This window comes from Myotis yumanensis, unplaced genomic scaffold (assembly GCF_028538775.1).
Source record: "Myotis yumanensis isolate MYYU_CA2020_CCGP unplaced genomic scaffold, mMyoYum1.0.hap1 SCAF_5, whole genome shotgun sequence".
Classification (NCBI taxonomy): domain Eukaryota; kingdom Metazoa; phylum Chordata; class Mammalia; order Chiroptera; family Vespertilionidae; genus Myotis; species Myotis yumanensis.
Window position 1 is genome coordinate 100,313,389 of NW_027223756.1, and position 19,640 is coordinate 100,333,028.

The following is a 19,640-nucleotide window of genomic DNA, read 5'->3' on the forward strand; positions in this document are numbered from 1 at the left end:
TTCCTCTTCTTTGTTTGGGGGTTGGAGGTGCCCAGATGAGGCCCAGCTGTGAAGCAGTGCAAGCTGCTGTGGGGCCTTGGGCCTTCTTTTGAATGTTCTGGGTCTCTCTGACCCAGCTGCAGTTTGTTAGGTAATTTTAGATTGCTAAGGGCCAGGCCATTCATACACAAAAGCCTCTGTGCTCAGCTTGGGTGGGGCAGGGTCTCAGGGAATCAACAGGGCAGAGCAAACAGCTATGGCTGATCCTCAGCCCTGCCCTAAGAGGCCCCAGGTCTCAGTGTCCCATGGTAATCGCTGCAAGCACCTCTGAGAGAAAGCCACCCTCGAGTTCCGACCAATGCCAGACAGTCCAGTTTCTCCCCGTATGTCCCCAGAGATTCGCCCAGAACTGGAGTTCAGAGCAGTTGGGAGCTTGTGTCTCCCTCCCGATTGAAAAAAACAACCACCACGTCAGTTGCCAGCCCTTTCCATGTGCGCCTCCGTACCTCTGCACTTTACTTCCGCACCTCCTCTGAGTCTCAATGTGCTTTTCTCTTTCCTTCTAGCTGTAGAATTTCCACTCAGCCATCCTTCCTGTGGTTCTGGATGATGTCCGTTTTTTCTTTTAGTTGTATTTTTGAAGTGGTTGTGGGAGGCAGCAATTTCCAGTGTTTACCTATGCCGCCATCTTGGTTTTCCTCCTCCTGATAGTCTATTATTGGTGTATAAAAAATGCAACTGAGGAATTTGCACATGGCTCACCAATTCTGCAAGTTTTGTATTGCAATCCTTTCTTTTTCCTAATAAATACTTTTCGGTGATGGAGAGAAAAAAAAGCAACTGATTTCTAGATATTAATTTTGTGTCCTGCTACTTTACTGAATTCATTGATCAGTTATGGTAGTTTTTTGGTGGAATCTTTAGGGTTCTCTCTATTCAGTATCATGTCATCTGCAAATAATGACAATATCACTTCTCCCTTTCTAATTTGAATGCCTTTTATTTCTTCTTGTCTGATTGATATGGTTAGGATTTCCAGTACCATGTTGAATAAGAGTGGTAAAAGTGGACATCCATGTCTTGTTCTCTATGTTAAGGGAAATGCTTATAGTTTTTGCCATTAAGTATGATTTTGGCTGTGGGTCTGTCATAAATGGCCTTTATTACATTGAGGTATGTTCCCTGTATTTCCACTTTGCAGGGAGTTTTTACATAAGTGGGTGCTCTATTTTATCAAATGCTTTTCTCTGCATTTATTTTCTTTTTTGTTTTTTTTTTCTGTATCAATTTTAAAAATATATATATTTTTAATAATTTCAAAGAGAGAGAGAAATAGAAACATCAGTGATGAGAGAGAATCATTGATCGGCTATCTCCTGCATGCCCCACACTGGGGATCAAGCCAGCAACCTGGGCATATGCTCTGAACCTTGACCTCCTGGTTTATAGGTTGACACTCAACCTCTGACCTATGCTGGCTAGGCCTTTTTCTGTGTCTATTGATATAATCATGTGGCTTTTATCTTTCATTTTGTTTATGTGGTGTATAATGTTTATTCATTTCCATATATTGTAACAATCTTGCAGGCTATGGTTTTCCATCAGCATAATTCTGTGGAGCTTCAACAAGTGTTTTCCATGTGTCAGTAGTCCGTTCTGTTTTTATTACTAAGGAAAGACCCCATTGTATGGATGTATCACAGTTTGTTGAACTATTCACCTGCTGAAGGAGATCTGGGTGGTTTCCAGTTTAGGGCATTTTGTATAACGTTGCTGTAAACATTTTTGTACAGTTTTGTGTGAACATCAGTCTTCATTTCTCTGGGGACACATGCCCAGGTATGCATTGTTGGGTTGTCTGGTACCTTTTTCCAAAGTGACTGTACCATTTTACACTTCCACTATATTCCCCACATCCTTGCCAACATTTGATGTTGTCACTGTTTTTTATTTAATTTAATTAATTAATTAATTTCCTTATTGCCATTTTCAGGGACCTTAATGACTTCAGTGTCTTTAAGGCTCGTAATATGACTTTATTATTGCCAGCTTTGTCTAAATTTCTGCAGAAACACATTCAGGTAAGCAGACTTACTGGCTGGCTTTCACCATTTTTTATTTTAGCCATTCTGATAGATGCATACTGATATCTCCTTTGGACTTAAATTTGAATTCTCTAATGGCTAATGAAGTTAGATGTCTTTTCATGTGCTCATCTGCAATCTATATCCTCTCCATGAAAGGTCTCTTTATGACTTTTGTCCATTTTTTTTTTTTTTTTAGTTTATCTCTATTGTTGAAAGTATTAGATGTCTCCCCTTTTTTTTCCCATTAACTCTCTCCACCCCACACCCACCCCTCTCAGGCCTTCACCACACTATTGTCCATGTTCTAATTGTCCATTTTGGCTTTTTACTGTTGAGTTTTGAGAACTCTTTATATAGTCTACATACTTGTCCTTTGTTGGATGTATGTTTTGTAAATATTTCTTCTCATCCCATCCATTTCACAGGGTCTTCAGCAGGGCAAAAGTTTTAAATTTGGGTTGTTAATCAATTTTTCCTTTTAAGGATCATGCTCTTGGTATAAAGTCTAAGGATTCTTTGCCTCGTTTTAGATCCCAAAGATTTTCTATGTTTTTTCCTTTAGTTATCCACTTTACATTTTGGTCCAAAATACATTTAAGTCTATAATCTGTGGTCCATTTGCATTTAAGTCTATATCTCTAATTTTTGTATAAGGTGGAGAATTAGGTCACAGTTTGTTTTTTTGTTTTGTTTTATTTTTGCTAGTGGATGTCCAATTGCTTCGGCCCTCTTGGCAGAAAAGTTTGTTTCCACTGAATTGCTTTTATTCTCTTGTCAAAAATCAGTTGAGCATATTTGTGTGGGTTATTCTTGGGTTCTCCGTTTTGGTCCATTGATGTATTTGTCTTTCCACTAATAGAACATAGTTTATATGTGGACTGGCTCCTCTTATTTTATTCTTCTTTTTTAAAATTATGTATTTTCATTTCTTTGCTTTTCTCTATGCATTTTAGAATAATCTTGCTCATATCTGCAAAAAATCCCACTGAGATTTTGTTAAATGTGTGTCAATTTAGGGAGCATTGACATTTTTACTATCTGGGTCTTGTGATCTATGAATGTGATATGCTTTTCCATTCTCTTTGATTTCTTTCATCACTGGTTGGTGGTTCTCAATGCACAAGTTCTATACATGTTTTATTATACATATACATAAGTACCTCATTTTTTAAGCAATTGCAAATGGAATTATATTTTTAATTTTGATGACAATATAATCATTTCTAGTATAAGAAACACAACAGATATTTGTATGTTTATTTTTTATTCTGTGACCTTGCCAGATTCATATACTGTATCAGTTTTAAGGAGTGTTGTGGTGTTTTTTTTTTATGTGTATTTGCTTGTTTTTAAATAGAGTCCTGGATTTTCTTTGTAGATAACCATGTTATCTGCAAATAAGGACAGTTTTATTTCTTTCCAGCTTTTATGCCTTTTTTTTTTCTTGTCTCATTCCATTGGCTAGAACCTCCAGCACAATGTTGAATAGCAGTGGTGAGAGAGGATTTCCTTGACTTGTAGCTAGTCTTAGGGGGAAAGTGTCATCTCACCATTAAATATGCTGTTAGCTATAAGTTTTTGTAAATTCTCTTTATCAAGATGAAGCACCTCAATTTTTTCCCCCTGAGATTTCTTATTGTGTATGGGTGTTGGATTTAATCAAAGTCTTTTCTGCTTCAGTTGAGAATGAACATGTGAATTTTCTTTAGGCTGTTAATGTGCTGGATTGTGTTGACTGATTTTTAATTATTGAACCAGCCTTGCATTCCCTTATTGTCATGGTATAAAATCTCTTTATATATTGCTGAGTTTTGTTTGCTATTATTTTATATCTATTCAGGAGTGAAATTAGTCGGTGTTTATTTTATTGTCTTTGTCTAGCTTTGGTTTTAGGGTAATACTAGCTTCATAAGATGAATTTGGAAGTTTCCCCTCCTCTTATTATAAGAGATAGTGCAAAATTGGTGTTAATTTTTGAACACTTGTTAGAATTCTCTAGTGAAATCTATGACCTGAGAGACTTAGAAGGGGTGTAGCAGAAGTGGTATTCTTTTTTTTTTTTTAAGTTTATTTTTTTTTCTTGTTTTTACTGATTTGAGAGAGGGAGAGATAGAAAAGAAACATCAATGATGAGAGAGAATCATTGATTGGCTGCCTCCTGCATGCCCCACCTTGGGGATCAAGCCCACAACCCGAGCATGTGCCCTGACCGCATGTGCCCTGACTGGGAATCGAACTGTGACCTCCTGCTTCATAGGTCAATGCTCAACCACTGAGCCACACTGGCTGGGCTCTAAGTTATATTTTAATTATAGGTTCAACATCCTTAATGGGGGCTGTTCATACTATCTACTTCATAGTAGATGAGCTGTAGTGGTTTGTGTGTTTCAAAGGATTGGTTGTTTTCATCTTAAATTGTCAAATTTATGCATGTGGAGTTATTTGTGGTATTCCATCATCATTGTTTCATTGATTTTTTTTTTCCTACTGTTTTTGTGTTTTCAATTTTATTGAGTTTTTGTCTCATCTGTTATTTCTTCATCTTGCATTCTTTGGGTTTATTTTACTGTTCCCTTTCTAGGTTCTTGAGGTGGAAAGCTTACATTAAGAAGCTCAAGGTGGGACTTTCCTTCTTATGTAAGCATTTCTAATGCAGGCATGTTAGTACCATAAATGTCCATCTTAACACTGCTTTAGTTACATCCCACAAATTGTAATAAGGTACATTTTTATTTTTATTAATTTCAGTATATTTTGTATTTCTCATGAGCCGCCTTCTTTGACCTAAGGATTATTTAGAAATGTGGTTTCATTTCCAAGGCTTGCAGATTTTCCTCTGAGCTTTCTATTATTGATTTCTAGTTTGATTCCATTATGATCAGATAATACAATGTATGATGTCAGTACTTTTAGATTTTGAGGGGGAGTTCTTCTCTCTTTCTGGGACCTCAATGGCCCAGTGTGTGGTCTGTATTGTTGTATGTTCTGTTGGTATTTGAAAGGAACGTATATTCTGTTCTCATTGGGTGTTCTGTAAATGTTGATTAGAGCCTATTGGTTGATGCTGCTATTGAGTTTTCTATATCCTTCCTGACTTTCTGTGTAGTTGATTGTTCTTCCAGTTCTTGAGAGAAGGGATGTTGACATCTCCAACTGTAGTGATTTGTCTGTTTCTCCTTTCGGTTCTGTCAGTTTCTGCCTTTGCAGCTCTCTGTTTGGTGCATATGCATTAGAATTGCTACTCACATATTACATGTATATTTAGAAATGTCTTCTTAGGAGATGAACCCATGGTGCAATCACTCTGGTATCTTTCTCCACATCCCCCACATCCTTGCAAACATTTGCCAATAACCAAATGTTATAATAAACTAGAGGTTCAGTGCACAAATTCGTGCACCAGTGGGGTCCCTCGGCCTGGCCTGCAGGATCGGGCCGAAACCGGTTCTCTGACATTCCCCGAGGGGTCCCAGATTCTGAGAGGGTGCAGGCCAGGCTGAGGGACCCGACCGGTGCATGATCGGGGCCAGGGAGGGACGCAGGAGGTTGGCCAGCCGGGGAGGGACTGCACGAGGGCTCCAGGGTGTCCGGCCCATCTTGCTTAGTCCCGATCGGCCAGGCCCCAGCAGCAAGCTAACCTACCTTTTGGAGCGTCTGCCCCCTGGTGGTTAGTGCACATCATAGGGACTCGTTGACCAGTCAACAGTTTGCCCCCTGGTGGTCAGTGCATGTCATAGCGAGCAGTTGAGCGGCCTTCGCATACATTAGCATATTGCGCTTTGGTTGGTTGAACGGACGACCAGACACTTAGCATATTAGGCTTTTATTATATAGGATGGGTAATTTAATAATTTAATATGAGCCCTTCCTTTTCCCTCCATGGCTTCTGTTCAGTAAATTACTAAATTATCCATCTATAATAATAAAAGCATAATATGCTAATTAGACCGGATAGCCGAATGACCTTCCAGATGTCATTCCAGATGTCCTTCTGTACGAAGCCACAACAGCAGGGGGTGAGACAGAGGCGGTTAGGGCGATCAGGCAGGCAGGTGAGCAGTTAGGAGCCAGCAGTCCCGGATTGTGAGAGGGATGTCCCAGATTGTAAGAGGGTGCAGGCCGGGCTGAGAGACACCCCCCCCCCCCCCCCCCCCGCATGAATTTCGTGCACCAGGCCTCTAGTTTACTAGTATTATAATTTTCTTTTTGCTAAATTCTACCTTTTTTGGCATTTGCTACTTCTTTTCCTTTTAATTAATTATTATGTAACATATACTCTCCATCTTTTTACTTTCAACCTGCCTACATCATTGTATTTGAAGTGAGTTATGTTTTTGTTGTTTTTATATTTTTTATTTCAGAAAGGAAGAGAGATAGAAACATCAGTGATGAGAGAGAATTATTGATCAGCTGTCTCTGCGTGCCCCACACTGGGGATTGAGCCCGCAACCCAGGCATGTGCTCTGACCAGGAATTGAACCTTAACCTCCTGGTTCATAGGTCAACACTCAGCCACTAAGCCACACTGGTCAGGCTGAAGTGAGTTTTGTTTAAATAGCAGACACAGGTAGACCTCATATTACTGTGTGTTCATCAATATCAAGGCAAGAGTGTTAAATTAGCAGAGCTGTATAAATGGCATGCCTATATTAACTAGTCTTTACTCCTTTACTGTTAAATAATAGCCAGGTTATTGTAACAGTATCAGTTCCACACAGAAAGATAAAATGAAATAGATGTGACATTCTGAGATAAGGGAGCGGTCAGACACCTGGAGCTACAGGGGGAGGAGGGTCACTGCAGGACAAGAAGAGCAGGTGTTCAGTAATTAGAAGTTAGTTTGCCTGCCCTATAGAGAGCTCAAAAATAGTTATTTCTGGTGATAATTATTATGGGCAAGGCCCCAATTTAAATTCTTCATGGGAGAAATGTCTCCTGAGCCTGCATGGCCTCAAATGCCTTTAGTTCAAAGCAACCCACATGCAGAGTGGCCCACCTTAGGCACCTATTCTGAACTCCTTTAATCATTTTCTTTCTGTTTAACACATTTCCTTCTGCCATTCTTTTAGGTTAAGTTTGCTGGTGGCAAATGCACTTTTTTGGATTCATCTGAGAATGTCCTGATCCCTCTTCATTCTGGAGGGCTGTTTTCACTGGAGGTGGTATTCATGGCTGACGGTTTCCTCTCACTTGGGAATATGAGCCCTTCCTTTTCCCTCCATGGCTTCTGATCAGAGATTGGCTGTTCTCTGGATTTCCTTTTCTCCTAGAGGAAAGATAGTGTTTTTTTCTCTGGTGACTTCTAAGGGTTTTTTCTTCTTTTCATCTTTAGTTTTCAGAAGTTTATTATGATGTATCTTGGTATGGATTTCTTTGGATTTTTGTTTTGGGGTTCTTTCTACTTCTTGAATCTGGCTTTATGTCTCTTTCTGAATCAGGAAAGTCGAGCCATTTTTCTCTTCAGGTGCTTTTTCAGCCCCACCTGCTCTTTTCTCAGGATTCTCAGTACACAGATTTTATAAGTTTTACACGTACCTTACACTCTGTTTAAGGTTTTGTCTATTTTCTCTCTGTTGTTCAGTTGGACAGTTTCCCTTCCTGTCTTCAAGTTGATCCTTTTCTCTGTCCCATCAATTCTGCTGTTGAGTACATACATCCCCTGAGCTCTTTATTTTAGTACACTCAGACCTCGGAGATACTGTACTTCCGATCCAGACCACCACCAGGAAGCAAAATTGCAATAAAGTGAGTCACATAATATTTTGGTTTTCCAGCTCATGTAAGTTATGTTTACACTATACCAGGGTCTGTTAAGTACAATAACATTGTTGAAAGAAACAATGTACATACCTTAATTTATAAATTTCTTATTGCTAAAAATGCTAACCATCATCTGAGTCTTCAGTGAGTCATAATCTTTTTGCTGATGAAGGGTCTTAGCTTGGATGTTTATAGCTGCTGATTGATAAGGGTGGTGATTGCTGAAAGTTTGGGTGGCTGTAGAAATTTATTTTTTTAAATTACAGTTGACATTCATTACATTCATTTTAGGTATACAACATAGTGATTAGACATTTATATAATTTATGAAGTGATCCCCCTCATAAGTCTAGTATTCACCTCACATCATAAATAATTACAATATTATTGACTATACTAGAGGCTCGGTGCATGAAATTCATGCACTGCGGGGGGGGGGGGGGGGGCTGTCCCTCAGCCTGGCCTGCATCCTCTCTAATCCAGGACCCCTTGGGGGATGTTCGACTGCTGGTTTAGGCCCAATCCTGGGGATTGGGCCTAAACCGGTAGTTGGACATCCCTCTCACAATCCTGGACTGCTGGCTCCTAATCACTCGCCTGCCTGGCTGCCTGCCTGGTTGCCCCTAATTGCCTCCCCTCCCGCACCCTCCCCCCCTCGTGCCAGCCTGTTCTCCCCTCACTGCCTCTGCATGCCAGCCTCGTTGCCGCCCCCTGCCAGCCTGGTCCCCCCTAACTGCCCCCCGCCCAACTGCCCCCCGCTGCTGGCCTGGTCGCTCCTAACCGCACCCCACCCCACCTCCCCCACCAGCCTGGTCGCCCCATGCAGCCAGCTATTCAGTCATTTGGTCACCCCTCACTAACCCCCCTGCTCTCCTGGTTGCCCCACGTAGCCTGCTTGTTCAGTCATTTGGTCGTCCCTCACTAACCCCCCCTGATGGCCTGGTCGTGGGCAGCCATCTTGTGAGGGCATGGGGTTAATTTGCATATTACCGCTTTATTATATAGGATTCCCTATGTTGTACTTGACATCTCCATGAATATTTTGTAACTATCAATTTGTACTTAATCCCCTCACCTTTTTCACCCAGCCCCCAAAGCCCTACCTATCTGGCAACCATCAGTTCTCTATTTCTATTTTGTTTATTCATTTATTTTGTTTTCTATATTCCATGTATAAGTGAAATCATATGGTATCTGTCTTTGTCTTATTTCACTTAGTATAATACCCTCTAGTTTTATAAATGTTGCAAATGGTAAGATTTCCCTTTTTTTTTTCAAATTATAAGAGCAAGTTTATTTTGAAAGTTATGGCGATAGTAGAAGTGAGCCAGCTGGGCTCCGTAGGCTCAGAAAACAAGCTACAGAAGAAGAAGAGACCTTGGAGCTTAGGAGAAGGGCAAAGGTAACGTGCCTGTGGGGGTAGAAGAAAGGATGGGGAAAGGCACAGGTGCGCTCCTGAGTGATAGAGCACACCACAAATGGTAAGATTTCATTCTTTTCTATGGTAGAACAATATTCCACCATATATATATATGTATATGTATATGTATATATGTATATATAGATATAGATATCATAACACATCTTTTTTCAAATTTTACTTATTTGAGAGAAAGAGAGAAACATTGATTTGTTGTTCCACTTCCTTATGCATTCATTGGTTGATTCTTATATATGTGCCTTGGTCAGAGATCAAACCTTTCAACCTTGGTGTATCAGGAGAACACTTTAACCAGTTGAGCTACCCAACCAAGGCTTGTATCACATCTTTATCCAGTCATCTATTGATGGGCACTTGGGTGGCTTCCATATCTTGATTATTGTAGATAATTCTGCAAGGGACCATAGGGATGCATATATTTTTTCAAATTACTGTTTTGGATTTCTTTAGATAAATACCCTCAAGTGGGACTGTTGGGTCATATGGTAGTTCTATTTTTAATATTTTGAGGAAACTCCATCCTGTTTTCCATAGTGGCTACATCAGTTAGCAATCCCACCATCAGTGCATGAGGGTTTCCTTTTCTCTACATCAAGCATGTCAAACTCAAAGGCTAACACGGGTCAAATAAACAAGGTATAAGTTGATGTGGGCCGCAAAAAAACAAAAGCTTCAATTTTCATAGAAACATAGATTTATTTCGATAGAGACATACTGAATACAAAGGGCTGAAATAAATGAGTAATCGTTAACATAAAATAATAGAACATTTTAATAAAAATATTTTTCTTGAACATTAAATTACCAGACACTGGATAACTGCACAAATTAATAAGCGTACCGCAAATAAACCTATTTTTCTTGTTCTCTGCAAGCGAAATATTTCCTATTGCACACAACAATCAAGTCAGAATAAGACTAATGACGTGTCAATCAGCTGCTAAATATTCGCTGCTAGTATTAGTGGAGAGAAGTGGTGCGCCTGTGCGTAAGGCGCATAAGGGAAATGAATGCAACACAATTATAGTAATCAGTCATTAGCAAACGTAGTTCATTATTAATAATTATGTATTGTAAAAATTGTTACGAAATTTTTATTAAAACGTTTGTTTTTAATTTCAAGAAAAATGATTTTAAATATAATGTTACATGCAGTAAATCTTAATATTTCAAGAAAAACTATCTTAAATATAATAATGTTACATGCAATAAACATTAATATCTCCAAAAAATGATCTTAAATATGATAATGTTACATGCAATAAACATTAATATCAAGAAAAACGATTTTAAATATAATAATGTTACATGAAATAAACACCAATTATAGGCAGTCCGCAGGTTCTGGTTTCGTGGTTATGTCGCCATCTCCCATTTATTTATTTAAAAAAAAGTTCCATCATTTTTTCGACGTGTGTACATATGTGCTTTATGTTTTTTATTATTTATTTACCATAAGTAAAGGTCAGGAATTGTTATCTTTCTTTTAAATTTTTTTTTTTACTATTTCACTTCATTACTGCTGTGTATGTGCTCCATGTGAGTGACGTAGGTGCTTATGTAAGTGGGTTCTGACTTACGCCGAAAATCAAGTTAGTGGCACCATAGGAACAGATCTCCGACATAACCTGAGGGCCTACTATATTCAAGAAAAAATCATCTTACATATAATAATATTATTGCAATATACATTAATATTTCAAGAATAAAAGGATTTTAAGTATAATAATACTGGAAGACGTTGCAGGAAGATTCCTGCAAGAATAGGGCTTCCTTGGGCCGATCGCGCTGCCAAGCCCCGCCTGCCCAGGGCCGCACACGGGGGTCCCTATCGCCCAGGGCCTCACTTGGGGTCCCACCTGCCCAGGGCTGCACACGGGGGTCCCGGCTGGGGGAGAGGCTTAGGCGGCACACTGGGGCATTTTGTGAGATAGGAGTATTGCTACTCCAGCTTTGTTTTTCTTTTCCATTTGTATGGAAATTTTTTTTCCATCTCTTCACTTTCATCCTGTGTGTGTCTTTTGTTTTGAGGTTGGTCTCTTGTAGATAGCATATAATTGGGTCATGTTTCTGTATCCATTCAGCTACCCTAAACCTTTTAATTGGAGCATTTAATCCATTTACATTTAGGGTTATTATTGAGAGGTACTTATTTATAGCCATTTTAATTCTGTATGGCTAGGTTTCTCTCTCTGTTTCTTCTTCTCAGCAATCCCTTACAGTAATCCCTTTAGCATTTCTTGTAATGCTGGCTTGGTGGTGATGAACCCTTTAGCCTTTTTTTGTCTGGGAAGCTCTTTATTTGACCTTCTATTTTGAATGATAACCTTGCTGGATATAGTAATCTTTGTCTCAGATCCTTGCTTTCCATTACCTTGAGTACTTTACTTTAGGCCATTCCCTTCTGGCCTGTAGAGTTTCTGATGAGAAATCAGGTGTCAGACTTATGGGAGCTCCTTTGTAGGTAACAGTTTTCTTTTCTCTTGGTGCCTTTAAGATTCTCTCTTTGTCTTTAATTTTTGGCATTTTAATTATGATGTGTCTGGGTGTGGGTCTGTTTGGGTTCTTCTTGTTTGGGGGTTCTCTGTGCCTCCTGAACTTGTGTGACTTTTTCCTTTACCAGGTTAGGGAAGTTTTCTACCATTATTTCTTCAAACACCTTCTCTATTCCTTTCTCCCTTTCTGCCTCTTCTGGCACACCTACTATTCTAATATTGTTACGTTTCACATTGTCCCACAGCTCCCTTAAGCTGTCCTTCTGTTTTTTAATTGTTTTTTTCTTTTTGGTTCTCTGATTGAGTAATATTTTCAACTCTGTCTTCTAATTCACTGATTTGATCATCAGCTTCCCCTAATCTGCTGTGTATTCCTTCTAATGTGTTCTTTATTTGTGTTATGTCATTTTTTTGAAATATATTTTATTGATTTTTTTACAGAGAGGAAGGGAGAGGGATAGAGAGATAGAAACATCACTGAGAGAGAAACATTGATCAGCTGCCTCCTACACACCTCCTACTGGGGATGTGCCCACAACCAAGGTACATGCCCTTGACCGGAATCAAACCTGGGACCTTTCAGTCTGCAGGCTGATGCTCTATCCACTGAGCTAAACCAGTTAGGGCTGTTATGTCATTCTTTATCTCAGACTGTTCTTTTTTCATAGTTACTATGTCTTTTTTCATACTGTTGAGCACTTTTAACATCTGAACTCTGTTTCATATAAATTTCTTATCTCTGCTTCATTTATCTCTTCTTCTGGAGAATTTGCTAGTTCTTTCACTTGGGGGTTGTTTCTTTGTTTCCTCATTTTGGTTGTCTGTTTGGGTTTGTGACTATGTTTTAGGTAGATCCTCTACACCTCTCAATCTCTAGTGCAGGACAGTGTTAAAGGCTGTTTCTGACTAATTGGATCAGGTAAAGACTCAAAGCTTCCAGAGACTGCCTCTGTCTACAGACTAAAAGGAATCGGACTTGAATTGCCCCCAGGCAATTGTCCTTGGGTACAGGGAGAGTTTTTTCAACAGGATGGGGCAATTGCTTCTGCCTGGAGGCTAATTGTTACTTTTAATCTCTTAAGTGGCCTCAGGGCAAGGTTTTTTCCTAATAGGGTGCGTGGACTATCTTCTCCCCAGGCAAGGCAGTTGTCTATGTGGGAAAGATGTCCTCTGTTGTATGAGGCAATTACTCAGCCCAGGAAACTTGGGGTGTCTGCCTTCTGAGCTCTATCCCCCAAGTCCCCAGTCCTGGGTTCTGCTCTCACAGCTCCAGTCCACTTCACCCTCCCTCTGCCAGAGCACAAGGTGGGTGGCTCCACAGGGAATTTTTGTGTGTTGGCCCTTTAAGAGGGTGCCCAAACTTTCAGCTGCCACTCCCTGGCAGACAACACCCCACTGCTTTTCACAGCTAGATGTTATGTGGGTACCCTCCTCAGTTTTGTGCTCTCTGCTGGGGAGCCCAGCTTCGGGATTAGATCCCAGAGTTCTCAGTGGCACCTCCCCCCCCACCCCCCAAGCTGAGATATCTTTCCAGGACTTCAGTTGCTGTCTGTGGGTGCCTGGCCAGCCCTTTCACGCCTCTGCCTCTCCTACCAGTCTCTATGTGGTCTCCACCTTCAGTCCTTGGGAAGCAGCGTTCTTTCCTGTGAGTTTTCCATTGACTATTCAGGAAGCCTTTCTATATTTCAGTTGTAATTCCAGCTTGCTCCTGGGAGCATGTCCGTACAGCATCCTCCTACTCTGCCACCATTTTTAATCTCTCTATTAAAATGTTTCTTACATATGTTTTATTGACTGGGCCTCAAAAATATTCATTGTGGACCGCTTGCGAGCCACGAGTTTGACATGCTTGCTCTACATCCTACCAGCATTTGATTGATTTATTGATGATATCTTTTCAGAAAGGTATGAGATGAAAACTCACTGTGGTTTTAATTTGCATTTCCCTGATGATTAGTGATGTTGAGCATCTTTTATGTGTCTATTGGCCAGCTGTATGTCCTCTTTAAAGAAATGTCTACTCAGATCCTCTGCCTATTTTGTAATTGGATTGTTGTTGCCTTTTTATGTTAACTTATTTGTATGAGTTTTTAATGATGTCTAGAATGGTGAATTCTTTCCTGAAGGTTTTCATTTACTTTTCTTAGATTCATCAGAGGAATCACCATTTATGATACCTATAGACTTATGGAATTTGTTTCTTAAGTTTTGAAAGTTGAAATTACTCCTTGATTCATGGGCTGCAAAATGGATGCTGTATTAGCAGGCATGTAAACAACACAGTCTCATTGTACATTTTTATCGGACAGAGCTCTTGTGTGACCAGATGTACTGTCAGTGAGCAGTAACATTTTAAAAAGAATTTTTTCTGCACAGTAGGTCTGAACAGTGGGCTTAAAATATTCAGTAAACCATGTTGTAAACAGATGTGAATGTCAGCTAGACTTGTTGTTCCATTTATAGAGCACAACCAGAGTAGATTAGCATAATTCTTTATTTGTGGGGTCTCAGGGACTCTCCAAGGTGGGGTCGTCCATTGTACCGTGGGGTCCAAGATAGGCCCCTAGTATTTTCAGAATGTAAATGAGTACGGCTTCAACTTAAAGTCACAAGTTGCATTAGCACCTAACAAGAGAGTCAGCCTGAAGCCAGGCACTGATTTCTCCTTTCTAGCTATGAAAATCCTGTATGAATGACATCTTTCAATGTAAGTCTGTTTTGTCTACATTTAGTTGAGCCACCTTCATTAAATATCTTAGCTAGGTCTTCTGGATAACTTGCTGCAGCTTCTACATCAGCATTTGCTGCCTCACCTTGCACTTTTATGGCATGGAGACAGTTTCTTCCCTTAAATCTTATGAACCAATCATATATATATATGTATGTATATAATTGTATTGATTTCACAGAAGAAGGGAGAGGGGAGAGAGAGATAGAAACATCAATGATGAGAGAGAATCATTGATCAGCTGCCTCCTGCACACCCCCTACTGGGGATCGAGCCCGCAACCTGGACATGTGCCCTTGACTGGAATCGAACCCGGGACCCTTCAGTCCACAGGCCAACGCTCTATCCACTGAGCCAAACCAGCTAGGGCATTATGAACCAATCTTTTCTAGTTTCCAACTTTTCTTCTGCAGCTGCCTCATTCTCTCAGCCTGCATAGAATTAAAGAAAGTTATGGTCTTATTCTATTATTAGGCTTGGGCTTAAGGGAATATTGTGGCTGGTTGGGATTTTATCCAGACCACTAAAACTTTCCATATCAACAATAAGGGTTTCACTTTCTTACCATTTGTGTGTTTATTGGAGTATCACTTTTAATTTACCTCAAGAACTTTTCCTTTGCATCCATAACTTGTCTGTTTGGTGCAAGAGGCCTAGAGATCAGCTTATCTTGGCTAGTTTTTCTTTTTTTTTTTTGGTCTGGCTTCTTTCTTGAAGGATTAGCTGTACATGGGACCATCTCACAGAGCAGGACTTATTTCACAGGGGCTCTGGTGCCGACGGAGTCTGCCCCTTTAGTGTATTGGTTGTGGAGGTGGTTACGTGGTGCTTTGATATGTTCTGAAGCTGCCTACCATGTGTGCTGGCTCTGGGGCCTCCCAGGAGGTGCAGGCCAAGGTCAGCTTCTGCCCGTGTTTTGCCTGGAGCCACCCAGCATGAGCTACAAAGCTATCTGCAAATGGCTGCTACTTGTGCTGGGTTTGGAGGTGCTCAGAGGCCAAGCTGTGATCTAAGTATAGCTGCTGCTAGTGCCAGGCATGGGGCCACTTAGCGAGAGGTATGGGTCACACTGAAGCCAGATGCTACTTGTTTGAGAGATTTTACAAAAGTCTGGAGCACGAGCCAAGATAGGCCCTTAGTATGGAAAAGCCACTGGAAACAGCTTGAGTGGACCCACAAGTTGGGTAAGGTGGGGCCTCAGGGACTCTCCAGGGTGAGCCAAGTTGATAGAGTCTCAGATATGGTGCACACTAGCCTGTGGGCTCTGTGGGGAGTGGGGTCTTATAAAAGGAACAGTGGCTTCTGCCAGCACTTCTGTTTGGGAGAAAGCTGCCTCTCCTGCTCACTCTCTGATGCCTGACAATTCAGTTCCTCCCTGTCTGTTTCTGGTGCTTTCAAGCTGCTGCCTCAGAGCTGGAGCTCAGTGGGAGTGAGCCTGTGTAAGTCTGTGCATGGGCCCTTTAAGAGGAACTGGTTGGGACTCCAGCAGCCCAGTCTCCCTCAGCCTCAATCACCGCTGGTTTTTACAGCCAGAAGTTATGAGGATTTCTCTTCCTGACACTAGAACCCTGGTCTGGGTCTGGTGTGGGGCTGGGACCCCTTCTCCTGAGGGGTGGCCTTTGTAGCTGGGATATCCCTTCCAATTTTTATCCCCCACACATAGGTGTGGAACCAGCCCGTTCTGTTCCCACTTCTCCTACCAGTCTTGATGTGGTTTCTTTAAATCCTTAGTTGTAGAACTTCCATTCAGCTCTATTTCACGTGGTTCTGAATGATGGTTCTATAGTTTAGCTCTAATTTTCATGTTGTTATTGGGAAGATGTAAGTCTTATCTTGACTTTCTACATGCCTTCCTTACTAAGTTTAATTATTTCTAGATTTAGATTTAAGGTGAGAAATGTGACTCTTCTTTCACTTAGAGTCCATTGTATGGTTATTCATAGGATTAATTTCATTATTGTGTCGAAGGGAACAGGGAGACCTGGGGAGAGGGAGAGAGATGGGGGACAGCCCCTTGGTGGAGTAGTCAGAACACTCAACCTTTATTGATTAGTGTACCCTCTTATATACTAGTAGATGCAGTCCGTGATGCCCTAAGCAGTTACGGTAGTGACATCAAAGATCACTTACCACAGATTACCATAACAAACATAGTAATAAAAATATTTAAATTATTGCAAGAATTACCAAAATGTAACACAGAAACACAAAGTGAGCAAATGCTGTTGGAAATCTGTGCCGGTAGACTGCTTGTTGGGGTGCCATCAGCCTCCATCCTGCACAGAATGGAGTGTCCATGCAGCACAGTAAGCCCAGGTATGCCTGTGTTGTGGTTTCAATTCCTGCAGTTCCATTTTGTTATTCTTGTTATCTTCTGTTTTCTTTGCTGAGACTATGTCTTTGCCGAGGATTTTTATTTGTTTTTAGTATGTTTGTAATTGTTCATTGAAGCATTTTTATCAAGGCTTCTCTTCTCTTTCAGATGGTTCTTAACAGCTCACATCTGTTGGTTTTTTTCCCCTCCAGTCTGAGATTCCTCTGTGGACTTCATTGTCTCTGAAGGGGACTTCTGAGTGGAGGTGGGAGCTCACCGATGGGGTGTGTGTGTGTGTGTGGCAGGGGGCTGCCATTGGCCTACAGGGACAAAAGTCCTGGCTCCCCATTGGTCCTCCTGAGACCCCTCACTGCAGCCTGGTTTGGGGGAAGCCTGGGCTTCCCAGTTTGTTGTGCGGTGCTTGGTGGAAGTAGAGCAGTTATTGTCTGTCTGACTCTGCTGCCCTTTCCTGGTTCTGTGGCTGAGTGAATAGGTTCTGTTGGGTTTTATTTTTATCTGTGCCTGCTGGCATTTCTGGATTGCCAGCTCCTTCAGCTTCAAGTTTGATATTTGAGGCATAAGGAAAACCAGGGTCCTCAACACCATGCGGTTCCTCGCGACCCCAGGCCCCTAGGCTGTCAGGGTTTGAGCTGTCCTTAGTGGAAGGAACCAGGGAAAAGTACATCTGCCCCATCTCTGAGAAGGCAGCAGAATTTCCCCCATCCATTCTCCCATTTTGAAAAATTGGCATGATTTAGAAATATCATGCTATTAAGCCTCAAAGATATAAGGGCTCACATCCCTCCCCAGCCCTTATCCACTCCACTTTTTTATACAGCATGATTTAGAAAGTGAAAGTATGTTACATGTCCCCAATTACCTCAGAAGAAATGTTTTGATGCACTTTCTTCTGGATTTGTGTTTTGCTGTGGTCACTCTGTAGATCATTGTGCCATGTTTTTATGCTCCTCTCCAAATGTAAGCTTTTCCCCATATGACACAAAAGCTCCCTGGGTGTCCTACTAAGTGGCTGTGTCAGCATTGTCCGGGTGGCAACTGGAGGCCATTGGTCATTCACCTGTGCTGGCACTCCGGTTTGCTTCCATAGTTTGTGAACATCCTTGCCCACTGTTTTCGCAGACACCACCAAGGGTCAAAGGGAAACAAGACCCACATTTCTTTTGATAATATATGCTGCCAATTTTTTCTTGGAACTGCAGAGCCAGACACCTCCCAGTGCTGTCCCAGCAACCAGGTTCCTTTCATATTTCATCGATGGTGGCAGTTAGCATCTTTTCCTCATTAAGGGACTGTCAGGGAGGGAAAAAACTCTTTTTCTCTACTTTCTTAGGTTCAGTGGCCGGGGCCCTGCAAACTGACAAGAGAGATTCACAGGAGAAAAAAGACTGATTTCATATGCCTATGGGGTGCCTGACAGAAATGAAATGAAAATCTCGAGACAGCAGTCAGAGCTTATATACCATTTTCATGGAGAAATGACAAGACAAAGGAAAAGGAATTTGAGCTTCAAGGGGCAGTAAGTTGTGGGCAGGTAAATATACGTGGACACTTATGGAAGATAAGGTTTATTTAGTAGTTTGTTATGCTGCCTTGGACTGATAAAAATCTAAACTTCTGTCTGCTAATCCAGAGCATTGTGCCCTTCCTGGGAGGAGGGGAAATGGTATTCGTGCATAAAGGGAAATTCAGACTTTGTTTCTCTGTTCACTTCAGCTCAAAACAATCTTTGTCCAAGCTTGCTCATTTTGGGGTAGCATATTTGATCCCCTTTGAGACCAACATCAAATTATTTTCTATAAGCCCCTGGCTTCCATTCTGAGGGACTTGTCCCCGGGGGACAGGCTTCCCCCAGGCTTGCCTCTTTCTTTTAAAAAAAAAAAAAAAAAAAAAATATATATATATATATATATATATATATATATATATATATATTGATTTTTTTACAGAGAGGAAGGGAGAGGGATAGAGAGTTAGAAACATCGATGAGAGAGAAACATCGATCAGCTGCCTCCTGCACACCCTCCACCGGGGATGTGCCTACAACCAAGGTACATGCCCTTGACTATAATCGAACCTGGGACCTTTCATTCCGCAGGCGGACGCTCCATCCACTGAGCCAAACCGGTTAGGGCAAGGCTTGCCTCTTTCTAGCAGCAAAGCCAATTGGGGTCCTCTTCAAATGTAGCTTTTCAGGCTGCACCCCAGACCAACTGAGGCAGAATGTGTATTCTTTCCTGTATTTCATTGTTTTCTTTATTCACTGTTTTTTTATTTTTGAAATATACTATTTATTTATTTTAACTTTTTTTTTTGGAATTAATTTCAAACTTGGGGAGATTATAAGAATAGGACAGAGATTTCCAAATGCCCTTCACTTTAATTTCTGTATATTCATTTTCTCCCCTTCCCTGTCTGTTTCACCTCTTGCCTCTGCATACATTTTTTCCTGAATTTTTATAGACTTTGTGTCTCTCTATTCATATGAGAGCATATTTTCTAAAAGCTAGGATGGTTGCTTACCTAACAATACAGCAGGTTCTCGAATAAAGTTATATCATTCAGTACCTTTTATTTTTCTTTTTTTAAAAAATGTATTTTTATTGATTTCAGAGTTAGGGGGAGAGAGAGAAAGAGAGAGAAAGGTCAATGATGAGAGAGAATCATTGATGGGCTGCCTCCTGCACGCCCCACAGTGGGGATTGAGCCCACAACCCCAGGCATGTGCCCTGACTGGGAATCAAACCTTAACCTCCTGGGTCATATAGGTTAATGCTCAACCACTGAGCCACATCAGCCATTATAACGTTGATGTGGA

General features: G+C 41.0%; 1 protein-coding gene and 1 non-coding gene across 5 annotated transcripts in view; one reads left to right on the forward strand and one right to left on the reverse strand.

The window, feature by feature from the left end:
• Positions 1-19,640, forward strand: part of ZNF496 (zinc finger protein 496) — a 63,327-nt gene that overhangs the window by 12,881 nt on the left and 30,806 nt on the right. The window lies entirely within an intron of this gene.
• LOC139011925 (small nucleolar RNA SNORA33) lies at positions 1,955-2,084 on the reverse strand. The gene has a single exon (XR_011471735.1). It is a non-coding gene; the product is annotated as a small nucleolar RNA SNORA33 (small nucleolar RNA).